Source organism: Chlorocebus sabaeus, chromosome 12 (assembly GCF_047675955.1).
Source record: "Chlorocebus sabaeus isolate Y175 chromosome 12, mChlSab1.0.hap1, whole genome shotgun sequence".
Lineage (NCBI taxonomy): Eukaryota > Metazoa > Chordata > Mammalia > Primates > Cercopithecidae > Chlorocebus > Chlorocebus sabaeus.
This window is the reverse complement of record NC_132915.1, coordinates 33,961,117-33,976,106: the sequence shown is the minus strand read 5'-3', so window position 1 is coordinate 33,976,106 and position 14,990 is coordinate 33,961,117.

Below are 14,990 nucleotides of genomic sequence, written 5' to 3'. Positions count from 1 at the left end.
GTTCACTGCAGCCTTGACCTCGTGGGCTCAGGTAATCCTCCTGCTTCAGCTTCCCAGGTAGCTGGGACCACAGGCGGGAGCCACCACGCCTAATTTTTGTTTTGTAGAGACAGGGTTTCGTCATGTTGCCCATATTGGTGTTGAACCACTGGGCTCAACAATCTGCCCATATTAGCCTCCCAAACTGCTGGGATTGCAGGCATGAGCCATTGCCCTGACTGAGAAAGTTTTAAAATGCAGACTCCTAGGCTCCGCCCTGCAAAGATTCGGAGTTGGTGGGTCTGGGGTATGTCCCAGGAGCTTGTGTTTAAACTCCCCAAGTGATTCTGAAACAAGGAGTTCACAAATCACATGTTGAAAGGAACTAAAGATGGAGAAGTAGACTGGAATTTGCAGTCTGGAATTGTTATTGCAATGTAATTTGGCAAATGCCACAAAGTACGAACAGGGTCCGCTAGGGACACAGAGAAGGGATGCCTAATCAGATTAAGAAAAAGAATAGAGCAAGCTTCCCAGAAGGCGAGACTCTAGATGAATAAAAGTTGGTGAGATGAAGAAGGGGAGCAGGAGAATCAGACATAGGGCATAAACTATGGAAGGTAAGAGGGCATGAAACTCCATGGGCCCTGTGAGCAGTGCGGGAGGCTGGAAGGAAGGAGAATGTGGCAGAGTATCAGAAAATGAAGGGCCTGGGGCTGGGGACAGTGGCTCACATCTGTTATCCCAACACTTTGGGAGGCCAACGCAGGAGGATTACCTTGAGGTCAGGAGTTTCGAGACCAGCCTGTCCCATATGGCGAAATCCTGTCTCTACTAGAAATACAAAAATTAGCCAGGTGTGGTGGTGGGCACCTGTAATCCCAGCTACTCAGGAGGCTGAGGCAGGAGAATTGCTTGAATCCGGGAGGCGGAGGTTGCAGTGAGCCGAGATTGCACCACTGTGCTCCAGCCTGGGAGACAGAGCAAGACTCCGTCTCAAAAAAAAAAAAAAAAAAAAAAAAAAAAAAGGGAAAACAAAGGGCCTGGAATGCCAAGCTATCTTTCTCCCCACAGATCCAGGGAATACAGAAACTTTTAAGCAGGCGAATGACTTGAGCAGATCTGCATTTTAGGAAGATCTCTCTTGGCAGCAATGCTGAGGGTGCAGGACATCTGGCTTGGGTGATCAGATGTCATTTTCTAAGGGAAGGACAGGGTTGGAGGCAGGGGGTCAAGGAAAAGTAAAAGAGACCCAAAAGGGAGGCTGGGTGCGGTGGCTTACCCCTAATGCCAGCTACTTGGGAGGCTGAGGCAGGAGAATCGCTTGAACCTGGGAGGTGGAGGTTGCAGGGAGCTGAGATCGCACCACTGCACCCCAGCCTGGGTGACACGGCGAGACCCTGTCTCAAAAAAAGAAAAAAACAAGAGAAACAAAGGGAAAGACGAGGCCAGGCATAGTGGCTCATGTCACAGGAGGAAGAAGTTCAAGAGAGGAAACTGTAGTTAGTAACAATGTATTGTATACTAGAACATTGCTAAGAGTGGATTTTAAGTGTTCTCACCACACAAAAAAGAAATGTGAGGTAATGTATATGTTAATTAGATTGATTTAGCCATTCCACAATGTAGCTGTATATCAAATATCATGTGGGACACCATAAATATATACAATTTTTATTTGTCAATTAAAAAATTTTGAAAAGGCAATCATTTTATAGTTTTCCCAGCTTGTAGCCACGAGGGCTTACATGGGTGTCTTTACGTCCACAAGAAGAGAGGCACTGAGCAGGCAAAAGGACAGGTGCCCAACCCACAGCTTCTGCTTATTCCCTTCCTTCCCCTTTACCAAGCTGAACTTACAGCCTGACCACAGAATGACCCAACAAAGATAAATTTAATTGCGTTTGGAACCTAGGAGCAGACTCAGTTTGATCTCCAAACCTCCCGAGAGCAGCAGCGTACCCAAGGCCATCTATTGTGTGGAGTGGATAAGGGAGTGTGTCTTCTTTCATTTTGTCAGGGAGTTCTGGGGTCTGTGTTCATTTCCCAGTTGTCCTTGACAACCCTGTTTTATGCTAGACAGCAGAGTGGGAAAAGCACTGGTCAGGAACCAAACGAATTACCAAATTGTCTGACACTGTCGCTTAAGCTGGCTGTCTCTCAGTTTTCTATCTGTAGAACAGGGATAACAGGGCCTACCCCTAATCATTGCTTGGTTGGTCCAAGGATGAAATGAGATAGTGCTCTCAAAACTGTAAAATGTGTTGAGCGCAGTGGCTCACGCCTGTAATCTCAGCACTTTGGGAGGCGGTGGCGAGTGGATCACCTGAGGTCAGGAGTTCAAGACCAGCCTGGCCAACATGTTGAAACCCCGTCCCTACTAAAAACGCAAAAATTAGCCAAGCGTGGTGGCAAGCACCTGTAATCCCATCTACTTGGGAGGCTAAGGCAGTGACCCCAGATCGTGCCACTGCACTCCAGCCTGGGTGACAGAGTAAGACTCCCTCTCAAAAACACACACACACACACACACACACACTGCAGAAAGATTTTAAGATAGATACAACTAAGAGCTGCATTACCGGATTTAGGTTGGGAGAAATAATACAGGAATGGCGCCCCCTTCTGTGCAACTCAGGAACTGCAACACACGCTGGAGGCAGCCTTCATCCAGGGTGGGGTCCGAGACTCAGGCATCACCAGGCTTAACTCCTATTTCAGGTCCCCTCCCTGTCCGTCGTTTTATGACTTTCCTCCTGGTTCTATTTGTGCCACCCACCCCTCAATTTGATCTCCACTGGGCCTGGCATCTTCACAGCAACTTAGAATTCTCAACCACGACCTTCTATCCCCACTTCGGGGCTCCATTAGTCACAGTGGGTCTTTCCTGCAGAAGACTCCAGCTGAGATATTTAGGCCAGATGCATTTTTTTTTTTTTTTTTTTTTTTTTTTTTTTTTTTTTTTTTTTTGAGTTTCACTCTTGTTGCCCAGGCTGGAGTGCAATGGCATGATCTTGGCTCACTACAACCTCCACCTCCTGAGTTCAAGTGATTCTCCTTCCTCAGCCTCCCGAGTAGCTGGGATTACAGGTGTCCGCCACCATGCCCAGCTAATTTTTGTATTTTTAGTAGAGATGGGGTTTTACCATGTTGGCCAGGCTGGTCTCGAACTCCTGACCTCAGGTGATCCACCTGCCTCGGTCTCCCAAAGTGCTGGGATTATAGGCGTGAGCCACTGCACCCAGCCTAGCTTCTAACAGAGTCACTTCTCTTTCTTTCTCTCTCTCTCTCTTTCTCTCTCTCTCTCTTTCTTTCTTCTTGCCAATTAATGCTTGTGTCGACCTGAAAGGAAGAAGCTGAGGCAAAATTACTATAGCGAGTTTATTGGGGTCAAGGTTGAGAACTGGAGCCTGGGACACACTTTCAAGTTGCCTTGGGGAGTGCACCCAAGAAAAAAAAAGAGAGCCTCAAATTTTTAAAGAATATAAGACGAATCAGGAGAGGGGGCGCTTACAAAGTTGATCATTAGGAATTCTCATTGGTTTACAGAAATAACAGTGGTTTGTGATTGGCTAGACTTTGTTGAACTGTAGGCTGTATGGCATTTTATGGCTAATTGGCATCAGTTAGTTTAGAGTCTGCATAGCAAGAGACTTCAAGAGATCATTATTTAGCTCGAGAAGGAGTGAGATGTGACTACAGTTACATCCCAATGCCTCTCTGGGCCTGATAATGTAAAGGGGTTCAGATTTCTCTGATAAAAAATGTATCTTTTTTCAGTGGCTCTCGCCTGTAATCCCAACGCTTTGGGAGCCCAAGGCAGGCAGACTGTTTGAACTCAGGAGTTCGAGACCAGCCTGGGCAACACGTCAAGACCCCATTGCTACAAAATTAGAAATTAGCTGGTTGTGGTATCATGCACCTGTGGTCCCAGGTACTGGAGAGACTGAGGTGAGACAATCAATCACTTGAGCCCAGGGGGTTGAGGCTGCAGTGAGCCGTGTTTGCACTGACGTGGGTGACAGAGCAAGACTGTCTCAAAACAAACAAACAAAACCTTTTCTTTTCCCTCCACACTTGATAAGAGTGGTTTTTCACCTGCTTATCCACAGATTCCGTGACATTCTCAGGAAAAGTGAATTACAAGCCTGAAGCAAAACTGCAAAGAGGGCAGGGTTTGTCTGGAGGCTCCTTCCCCCATTTTCTATACAGGAGTTTTCTTTGAGAGCATCATGAGCCGAGAGCCAAAGTATTCCGGATTCCTTTACAATCCCATCCAAATCCCAACCTCCCTGTGCCCAAAGCATAGTGACTCTGCTGTCTGCTATGACTAATTTGATTAATTAACTTTTAAAAAGTTATTGCTAGGTGATAATATCTTAATGTGCTAACGTATTTGTCTTTTAATAGCAGTGTTTAAAACCTGGAGCTGAAGATGGGGGAGAGAGGTAAAGAGAAGGATAACTTCAATGTCAAATTACGCAATTTGCCTGAAGAGATTATTTGTAGACAGGCCCTCTATTTACATAATGATAGGGCATGCCAGCAACAGGAACCTCACTGCCCCTCTGCAACAGGCATGATCTTCATTGTGCTGTTGAGAAAAGCGTGGATCAGAAAGGTCAAGTGCTTACCCAGGTCCGTAGAGCTAATTAGTGATGAAACCAGGATGAGGACTCAGCTACCTTAGGCTAATTTGCACTTCATTTCTTTGCCACCTTATTCTGCTGTGAGAGAATATTTAATGAGGTGGAAGTTGCAAATATTGACTGAAAAGAGATACTCATATTTTTAAAAATTGTCTGCAGATTTACATTATTCTTTGCTTTTTTTTTTTTTTTTTAATAACACTCGTTACTACATTGAAAAGAAGGTGGGAAGAAAGAAGAGAAGACAAGATAAGCAGAGCAAAAAAAAAGAGAGGGAGCAACCAATATGTACCTAGCATTTTACACATGCTAAATGAAAAATATAAGAGGTCATTGTTTTAGACTGTTTCTGCACTAGGCCCCAGCACACCAGACTAAAAACCAAATGCTGAAGTTCCACATCCATGTCACCAAACCCAAACTAAGTTGTTATCTGACTTTCCTAGAAATCTGAAGAGATAACAGCTGATTTTCCAAATAGGCCAGCCTTCAATTGGCAGGATAATGAAGTGCCTTCTGCTTTAATTCCTACCTAAAAGAAGTAGCCTGCAGTAACCTGATGTGAACTAATCAGTTCTTTTTCTATTATTCTATCTCCACCCCACAGGAAAGCAGCTTTGCAATGCCTGGTACACACCGTTCTTTGCCTCTGCTTTCTTCACCTTACCCTGTCTGTAAGCCAGCCCCTTCTCAGCTCCTGAGAACACTTATTCTATTTTATAGAAAGAAGTGTTGTCCAACTCTAGAATCACAAATAAAACCAGCTGCGATCTTTAAATTTGCTGTAATTTTGTCCTTTGACACGTATATAATCTTATTTAAATCTTGCAACAACCCCATAGAGTAGGTATTATCCTTCCCCTGTTTCTTTTTTTTTTTTTTTTTTTTTTTTGAGGCGGAGTTTCGCTCTGTCGCCCAGGCTGGAGTGCAGTGGCCTGATCTCAGCTCACTGCAAGCTCCGCCTCCCGGGTTCACGCCATTCTCCTGCCTCAGCCTCCCGAGTAGCTGGGACTACAGGCGCCCGCCACCTCGCCCGGCTAGATTTTTGTATTTTTTAGTAGAGACGGGGTTTCACCGGGTTAGCCAGGATGGTCTTGATCTCCTGACCTCGTGATCCGCCCGTCTCGGCCTCCCAAAGTGCTGGGATTACAGGCTTGAGCCACCGCGCCTGGCCTATCCTTCCCCTGTTTCATAAAGATAGGCTGGTGAAGCTAAAAGAGGTTAATTATTTTGCTCAAGGTCACTCAGCCTGTGAAAGTCAAACTCAGCTGTGTGTAACTGCAGATCCTGTGATCCAGGAAACCCTTGAATTTCAAGGAGGATGATTACCCTCATGGGAGTAAATGATTACCTTTGTAAACTAAAAATAAAATCCTAAGCTCCCCAACTGATGCATTGGACCCTTTCTTGGCCAAGAGAAATCTGGAAAACTGAGTCCCTGGCCATGACAGGATGGGAGGTCAGGCACGCCTCATTATACTCCCTTGCTTTTGCAGTTTAGACAAAACAAATGCTCAGCATTTGTGTTAAAATAGAGATCATGAGACTTAACAAGAGGGACTCTGTGAGAATAAGATTCCAAATTATAAACAGGACCTGAGGCTATGCCCAACGTTAGGTCACAAACCCCTGCAGGTCACTCTGACCCAGACTTTCTTATCTTGACTTAAATGTTCCTTTCTGTGGACTTCAAATTTTTAGACAAACCTTTACTCCTTTAACCAATTCCGATTTTTCTTTTTCTTTCTTTCTTTCTTTTTTTTTTTTTTTTTAGACAGGGGTGACTTTATTACCTAAAGTGCAGTAGTGTGATCACTGCAGCCTTGACTTCCTAGGCTCAAGTGATCCTCCCATTTCAGCCTCCCAAGTAACTGGGACTACGGGCACATGTCACCACACTAATCTAATTTTTAAATTTTTTCTAGAGATGGAGTCTCACTAGATTGCCCAGGCTGGTCTTGGACTCCTGGGCTCAAGCCATCCTCCTGCTTTGGCCTCCAAAAGTGTTGGGATTATAGGCATGAACCACTGTGCCCAGCCTAATTGCAAATTAAAGAATATCTGAGTCTGCCTATGACCTGTAAGCTCCTGTTTCAAGATGTCTCACCTTTTCTGGCCAAACCAATATGTATCTTCCATGTATTGGTTTGTCTTTGCCTGTAACCCCTGTCTCTTTGAAATGTCTAAAACCAAACTATAACCGACTACCTTGGGCTCACTTCCTCACGACTGCTTTGAGACTGTGTTTCCAGGGGCCATGGTCACACATATTGGCTCAGATTAAACCTCTTTAAAATATTTTACAGCTTGTTTTTTTCCTGTTAACACATTTTACCTGGGATCTGGGATAGAAATGCCCTGGATGGGCCACAGCCTCAGAATTAAAGGGACATTATTAGGATAAAGTGATGTCTCATTTCTGGAGGGAAGTCAGTGCTATGGTGGGGGATGTTTTATATCAGAGGACAAGCAATGCCTCAGGCTAAGAGAAACTAACCAAGGAAGTATGCTGTATGGCCAACGTTACGGTATTTGATATCTGTCAGGAATGCCAAAAATAGATATGTGAGATCTGTAGAAAATTCCAAGAGAAAAAACTTCAGAACATGAGTTACCTCCATTCCAAAGGAAGCCACTACCTGTACTTAGATTTCTATGAGCTAATCAGAGAGCAGTCACAATTTATAAAAATAGAACCAGTCATTACACAACCAGGTTCATTTGTTTTATTTTGTCTTTGACTTTCAGGAGTTGCTTTTTTAAATGTTTTAGAAAATGGGCCAGATGAGGTGGCTCATACCTGTAATCCCAGCACTTTGGGAGGCCAAAGGGGGTGGACTGCTTGACCTTAGGAGTTTGGGACTAGCCTAGGCAACATAGTGAGACTCCTTCTCTACAAAATATACAAAAATTAGCCAGGCATGGTGGTGCATGCCTGTAATCCCAGCTACTCAGGAGGCTGAGGTGGGAGGATCACTTGAGCCCAGGAAGTGGAGGCTGTAGTGAGCCAAGATTGCACTACTGCACTCCAGCCTGGGTGACAGAACAAGACCCTGTCTCAAAAAAAAAAAAAAAAGAAAAGAAAAAAAAAAGAAAGAAAAAGAAAGGAAGGGAGGGAGGGAGGAAGGGAAAGAAAGAGAAAGAGAAAAAGAAAAAGAGAGAGATGAAAGCAAGCAAGAGAGAGAGAGGAAGGAAGGAAGGAAGGAAGGAAGGAAGGAAAGAAGGAAGGAAGGAAGGAAGGAAGGAAGGAAGGAAGGAAAAGAGGGAGGGAGGAAACCTTGTTGCAGTTAACAAAGTGAAATCTTCAGAGACACATGGCCTCCATCCCTGTGCCTCAGCTCTATTCCCTTCTCCCTAGAGGTAATCAGGGTTTTTGTTTGTTTGTTTGTTTTTGTTTTTTTGAGATAGAGTTTTGCTCTTGTTGCCCAGGTTGGAGTGCAATGGTGCGATCTCGGTTCACTGCTACCTCCACCTCCTTGGTTCAGGCGATTCTCCTGCCTCAGCCTCCTGAGTAGCTGCGATTACAGGCATGCACCACCACGCCTGGCTACTTTGGTATTTTTAGTAGAGATGGGGTTTCTCCATGTTGGTCAAGCTGGTCTCAAACTCTCAACCTCAGGTGATCTGCCTGCCTCAGCCTCCCAAAGTGCTGGGATTACAGGCGTGAGCCATTGCACCCGGCCTGGTAATCAGGGTTTTTTGCTGTTCATTTTCATTTTATTTTTCTATTTCTCTGCCTCCTGGGCTCAAACCATTCTCCCACTTCGCCCTCCTGAGTAGGGCTGGGACTACAGATGCACACTACCATGCCCGGCTAATTTTTGTATTTTTGGTAGAGACGGGGTTTCACCATGCTGCCCAGGCTGGTCTCCAACTCGTGAGCTCAGGTGATCCACCTACCTCAGCCTCCCAGAATGCTGGAATTATAGGTATGAGCCACCTTGCCTGGCTTGTTCTTCTGTTTTAAAAAATGTGAATATAAGGATATATTCATATTCTCTTCTCCCTTTAGTTAAATGGTAAGATATTACCTTCATTTTTTGCCACCCTACTTTTTTCAGTGGCTATCATGCCACAGAGATGCTTCTTATGGGTTCTACAAATGCATAATATTTTACTATGTTAGTAAATCTTAGTTTATTCAATCATTCTGTGCTGAATGAACTTCGGGGATGTTTCTGGTCTCTTACTATTAAAAGTAGTGCTCACTGAATAACTTTCTGTATATGTCTTTTTGTATTTTTGAGATAGATGGATCAATTGACAAATGGTATATAAAATTTTGCTAGATATTGCCAAATTTCCCTTGAGAAAGAAAAGTAGCTCAGAGCAGTCTGAAGAATGTGAGGTATGCAAAATTTATTAGGCCAGGAGGCGGAGGTTGCAGTGAGCCGAGATCGCGCCATTGCACCAGGCTGGGCATGGTGGCTCATGCCTGTAATCCCAGCACTTTGGGAGGCCAAGGCAGGTGGATCACCTGAGGTCAGGAGTTCAAGACTAGCCTGGCCAACATGGTGAAACCTCTGTCTTCACTAAAAATACAAAAATTAGCCGGGTGTGGTGGCAGGTGCCTGTAATCCCAGCTACTCTGGAGGTTGAGGTAGGAGAATCACTTGAACCTGGGCGGCAGAGGTTACAGTGAGCCAAGATTGCACCTGTGCACTCCAGCCTGGGTGACACAGTGAGACTCTGTCTTGAAAAGAAAAGAAAAAAAAAAAAAAAAAAAGAATGAGTCTTCAATCACAGGCCTGCCCCCTTCCCAGGTGTCATCCTCTCCCTCACCAGGGCAGCTGCTTTAAGGCAATTTATTTTTCTCTTTCTTTCTTTCTCTCTCTTTTCTTTCTTTCTTTCTTTTCTTTCCTTCTTTCTTTCTTTCTCTTTCTTTCTTTCTTTCTTTCTTTCTTTCTTTCTTTCTTTCTTTCTTTCTTTCTTTCTTTCTTTCTTTCTTTCTTTCTCTCTCTTTCTTTCTTTCTTTCTTTCTTCCTGTCTCTCTCTCTCTTTCTTTCTCTCTTTCTCTTTCTCTCTCTTTCTTTTTTTCCTCTTTCTTTTTTTTTTAGATATGGAGTCTTGCTCTGTCACCCAGACTGGAGTGCAGTGACACTATCTCAGCTCACTGTAACCTTTGCCTTCTGGGTTTAAGCAATTCTTGTGCCTCAGACTCTTAAGTAGCTGGAATTACAGGTGCACACCACCACACCTGGTTAATTTTTGTATTTTTTAGTAGAGATGGGGTTTCACCTTGTTGGCCGGGCTAGTCTCAAACTCCTGCCTTCAAGTGATCCATCTGCCTCAGCCTCCCCAAGTACTGGGATTATAGGCACGAGCCACTGCACCCGGCCTGCTTAAAGGCATTTAGTTTTTTCTTTCCTTCCTTTTAGTTTCCAGACTAACTGATAAATTACCTAAAATGCTATCATAAATTGCACTATGTGACCCTCACCCATTATATTCATGTTCTTGGCATTAGTGATATAAAAAACAATGTATAGCCAACCAATAGTTCATGTTCAATTTAGGAACCACCCCGTTTTTGCCTTTGGAAACCCACTTGTAACTTCTGCTAATTGGAGCATATATTTCAGGGCAACTTGAACATATATTTCCCAGATTAAAGTACTCGAATTTGGCCCAAATAAACTTTTGATTTATACTAATTTTACTCGAGTTTCATTCTTAAGGCTGACACCCTCCTTATGGATGGTACCATTTTTTGCATTCCCACCAGCAAAATATGAGTGCCTCCTTCCTCACTGCCTTGTAAACACATTATATTGTCGACCTTTGAGATTTTTGCCAATCTGATAGTTGAAAAATGGTATCTCATTTTAGTTTTAATTTGTATTTATTTTATGGGTAGTAAGATTTGACATCTTTTCATATATTTAAAGGTCCTTTATTTTCATTTTGTGTGTGTGTGTGTGAACTGCGAAGTGTTTGGATCTCTTGCCTATCTTCCACAGGATGGGTTTCCTTCCCTTCTCCATCTTTAGAAGCCCATCATATATTAGGAATATTTGCAGCAGTGTGCTGAAGCTGGCTAGTGCCAGCTTGCAAGTGCTGACTGTTAAATTTTTAGGAATTTTGCAGTCCCGCTGATGTAGCATTAGTGCAGCTGATGTTACATTGGTAAGTTATCATTGGCTATGGTGGGAGTATTTACTCCACGGAAACTGGCAAATGCGGTAACACCCTCCTGACCCCCACCCCTGGGAAGAACACGTAACTGGACATTCACCCATTGCCTATGACATACATTGGAAATCATATCCCAGTTTGTCATTTATCTTTTCATTTTGCTTATGATGTCTTTTGCTATGTGAAAATGTTGTTTTGTATACTTCAAATTTTGGTCTTTTCCTTTATTGTATCTGGATATTGAATTAAGAGTTAGAAAAGTTTTCCCAATTTCTTGATTATAGAAAAATTTCATCATATTTTCTTCTAGCATTTATATAGCTTTACTTCTTTCAAAAAATTAGATATTTGATCCATTGGAATTTATCTTACAGTGGAAAAACAGATATGGTGGTGCTCCGGTTTGAACATGCCCTTCTAATTTCATGTGTCGGAAATGTAACTCCCAAATTTATAGATTGGTGGCATTTGCATGTGGGGCTTTTGGGAGGTAATTAGGATTAGATAAAGTCAGCAGGGTAGGGCCTCCATAATGGGACTGGTGGCTTTATAAGAAGAGAGACCTTAGAGGTTGACATGCTCTTCCTCTCTTGCCATGTGATGCCCTCTGTCATATTGTGATGTAGTAGGAAGGCCCTTACCAGATGCCAGCACCCTGCTCTTAGACTTTCCAGCCCCCAGAATCATGAGCTAAATAAACTTATTTTCTTTAAAAATTACCCAGTCTGAGGTATTCTGTTATAGCAACAGAAAACAGACTAAGACAGATTGTATCTTCTTCCACTGGCTACCCATTTATCTAGGACTATTTATTAAGAAGGTCTTTTTCTCTGTTGATTTGAGATGGCATCTTTACCACTTATTAGACTTCCAGATGCCATTAAGTTTATTTTTCAGTTTTCTTATTTGTTAAAAAGTTTTGGCTTTTCTATTCTGTTTTATTCATGTGCTGCCATGGGTTTGAACATTTATCCCCATCAAAACTTATGTTGAAATTTATGCCATTGAGACAGTGTTGGGAGGTGGTATCTTTGGGAAGTATTTGGGCCATGGGGCTGCACCCTCCTGAGTGGGTTTAGTGCCTTAATGAAGGGGCTTTCGGGCATGGTCTCTTTCTCTCTCTCTCCCACCAGATGCTAGCACTTGGATCTTGGACTTCTCGGCCTCCAGAACTGTGAGCCAATATGTTTCTTTTTCATTATAAAGTATCCAGTCTCAATATTTTGTTATAGCAGCACAGAATAGACTAAGATATGTGTCAATATTATCTTCTTATTGTACAGACTTCCTCATTGTCCATCTTTCTTAGGGCTTTCTCAGATATTCTTATTTATCCTTCCAAGTGAACGTCCTAATACAATTGTCTTAGCTCTAAGGCTCCCTCTTCTGTTTCTTTTACAAAGTGTTAACAGATATGACATTGTAGTATCTGAGTTCGACCTTCTCTGTTCTGTTCCTTGACTTTTGTCTAGACCTTATCTTTCTTTTTTCTCTGACACCTTTGTCTGGATAATTTGAATTCTACTCCCAGAAGTTTCTCCTCACAGAAAGGATTTCCTGTATGCATCCAGTACATTTTGAAACCACTAATTTAGCTGCTGAATAGTTATGGAATTTGCGGCAAAATTATCCTCATTTTTAAAATCTATAAATTGTAAATGAAATGTAATTTATTTCATAAGGGGTTTTTTGACAACTAGAAGTAATTTTCTTTTTTTTTGAGATGGAGTCTCGTTCTGTCACCCAGGCTGGAGTACAGTGGCATGATCTCGGCTCACTGCAACCTCTGTCTGCTGGGTTCAAGTGATTCTCCTGCCTCAGCCTCCCAAGTAGCTGGTACTACAGGCAGGCGCCACCATGCCTGGCTAATTTTTTGTATTTGTAGTGGAGACGGGGTTTCACCATACTGGCCAGGCTAGTCTCAAACTCCTGACCTTGTGATCTGCCCACCTCGGCCTCCCAAAGTACTGGGGTTACAGGCATGAGCCACTGTGCCCAGCCTAGAAGTAATTTTCAATCAGTTCTCAGTCCTACCTATTAGCAGAATTTGACTCATTTAATCATATTCTTCTTGAAACACTTTCTTCAATTGACTTCCATGACATCATACTCACCCAATTTTCTTCTTAATTGGCCTCTCCCTCTCTTTCAAGCTTTTTCAATGTTTCTTCCATATCTTCCAACCTCAAAATGTTGGCGAACCTCAGAACTCAGATTTCAGACTTTTCCTCTCTATCTAAAGTCGCTCCCTAGTGAGGCTGTACCATCTCATAACTTTAAACATATTGACAACTCTCAAATTTATATCTCCAGCCTGGACCTCTACCCTGTGGTCAAAATTTATACATCTGCCTGCTTCCTTATTTTATCTGCCTGGATGTCCAACAGGCATCTCGAAGTTGACTTATTCCAAAACAACTCTAATATTTTCACCCAAACCTGTTTTTCTTATAGTCTTCCCAATCTCAGTTAATGACAATTCTATTCTCCCAGTAGCTCAGGAGAAATCTCTTTTTTTCCTTCACTTTAATCCATTGAATCCACCAGGGACTCCTGTATGGTCTACATTTAAAATATATGCAAGAAGAGGGCATCTGCAGAGGAGAGCCGCCCGGCACAAGTACCAGAGTCTGACTGGAGTGAGGAAGATGTCTCCATGTAGAGGGCAGTACAGTGTGGCTCAGGGTTTTGGAGTCTGCACAGGGTGAGTAGAATGCTCATAGCGATAAGCAGCCTGGCCTATGATCAGATCCCAGAAGGGGTGAAAAGGATGTCTGTGGAGGGGGTGGTCTGGTCCAGCAGAGTGTCAGAGCCCCAGCCAGATAAGAGTGTCCACATATCAGGCTGATGAGTGGTCGGCAGGGAATTCTGTAACCCAAGTGGGGTGAGGAGGACATCTGCATGGAGAAAGGGTAGGCCGTGGTGATGGAAGGTTGGGTATACAGAGGGTGACTGATCATAAATATGGATACATGAAGGACATGAGAGTCTGTTAGAGACACTAACTCAAAATCCAGAAGCAATGTGTGACTGTGTGTTAGGTAGATAAGAATAAAAGAAGACTGAATGTAGCGGTTCACACCTGTAATCCCAATATTTGAGAAGCTGAGGTGGGAGGATCCCTCGAGCCCAGGTATTTGAGACCAACTCGGGCAACATGGCAAGACCCTGTCTCTACTAAAAATAATAAATAAATAAATAAATAAATAAATAAATAAATAAACAAATATTATTTGGGAGTGATGTCATGTGCCTGTAGTTCCAGCTACTTGGGAGGCTGAAGCAGGAGGATCACGTGAGCCCAGGAGGTAGAGGCTGCAGTGAGGTATGCTTACGCCACTGCTCTCCAGCCTGGGTGACAGAGTAAGACTCTGTCTCTAAAAAAATAAAATAAAATAAAATAAAAATTGGTGGCTTCAATGTATGAGGAGAAGACCAGACTAGGATTGCAGTGAAGGATGGAAGGGAAAAAATGAAAATGAATCCTAGAATATTAGATCAGAATTGAAGGTATCAGTGTAAACTCATGGCTTCAATAATACATAGATAAACATAGAAATAAATGTAGATGTAAACGTATGTGTAAATGAATACAAACATATTTACATATTCCTTAGCTCTGTCCTCTGAGAGGACCTTAAAGCAGCAACACATTAATAGTAATGAGCACACTGAATGCACAGGCCTGAGTTTCTAAATTCCATATTCCACTAAAGGGAACCAGGGATTCTTGGAGAAATGGTTGATCTCAGCCATTTCAATGTGTTGCTGGGTCTAGAAGTACAAGATGAACCTGGACCTTCTTATGCTAGAAAGTAAAGAAGTGCACAAAGAGTAATGGGGACATGCCAAAAGGACACAGATGCTAGCTGACATGAAGCAGATTCCATTAGCCAAATCTTAAATGATTTGAACATCAAAATAAGTAATAATGACAAGGGCTTACAACCTGTTTAATAAAATAGGAAACCATATAAATAAATGTAAGATAGTGAGTAAATTAGAAGTTTGATGAAAGATGAGGTATTTACAAAGTCTGAACTTCAACTACCCTCTCACAGAATACTTTTTTTTTTTTTTTTAAAGACAGGGTCTTACTCCGTTGCCCAGGCTGTAATGCAGTGGTACGATCACAGCTCACTGCAGCCTCAACCTCCTGGGCTCTAGCGATCTTCCCACCTCAGCACCCCGCTCAACCCACTCCCTGAGAGGCTAAGAATATAGGCT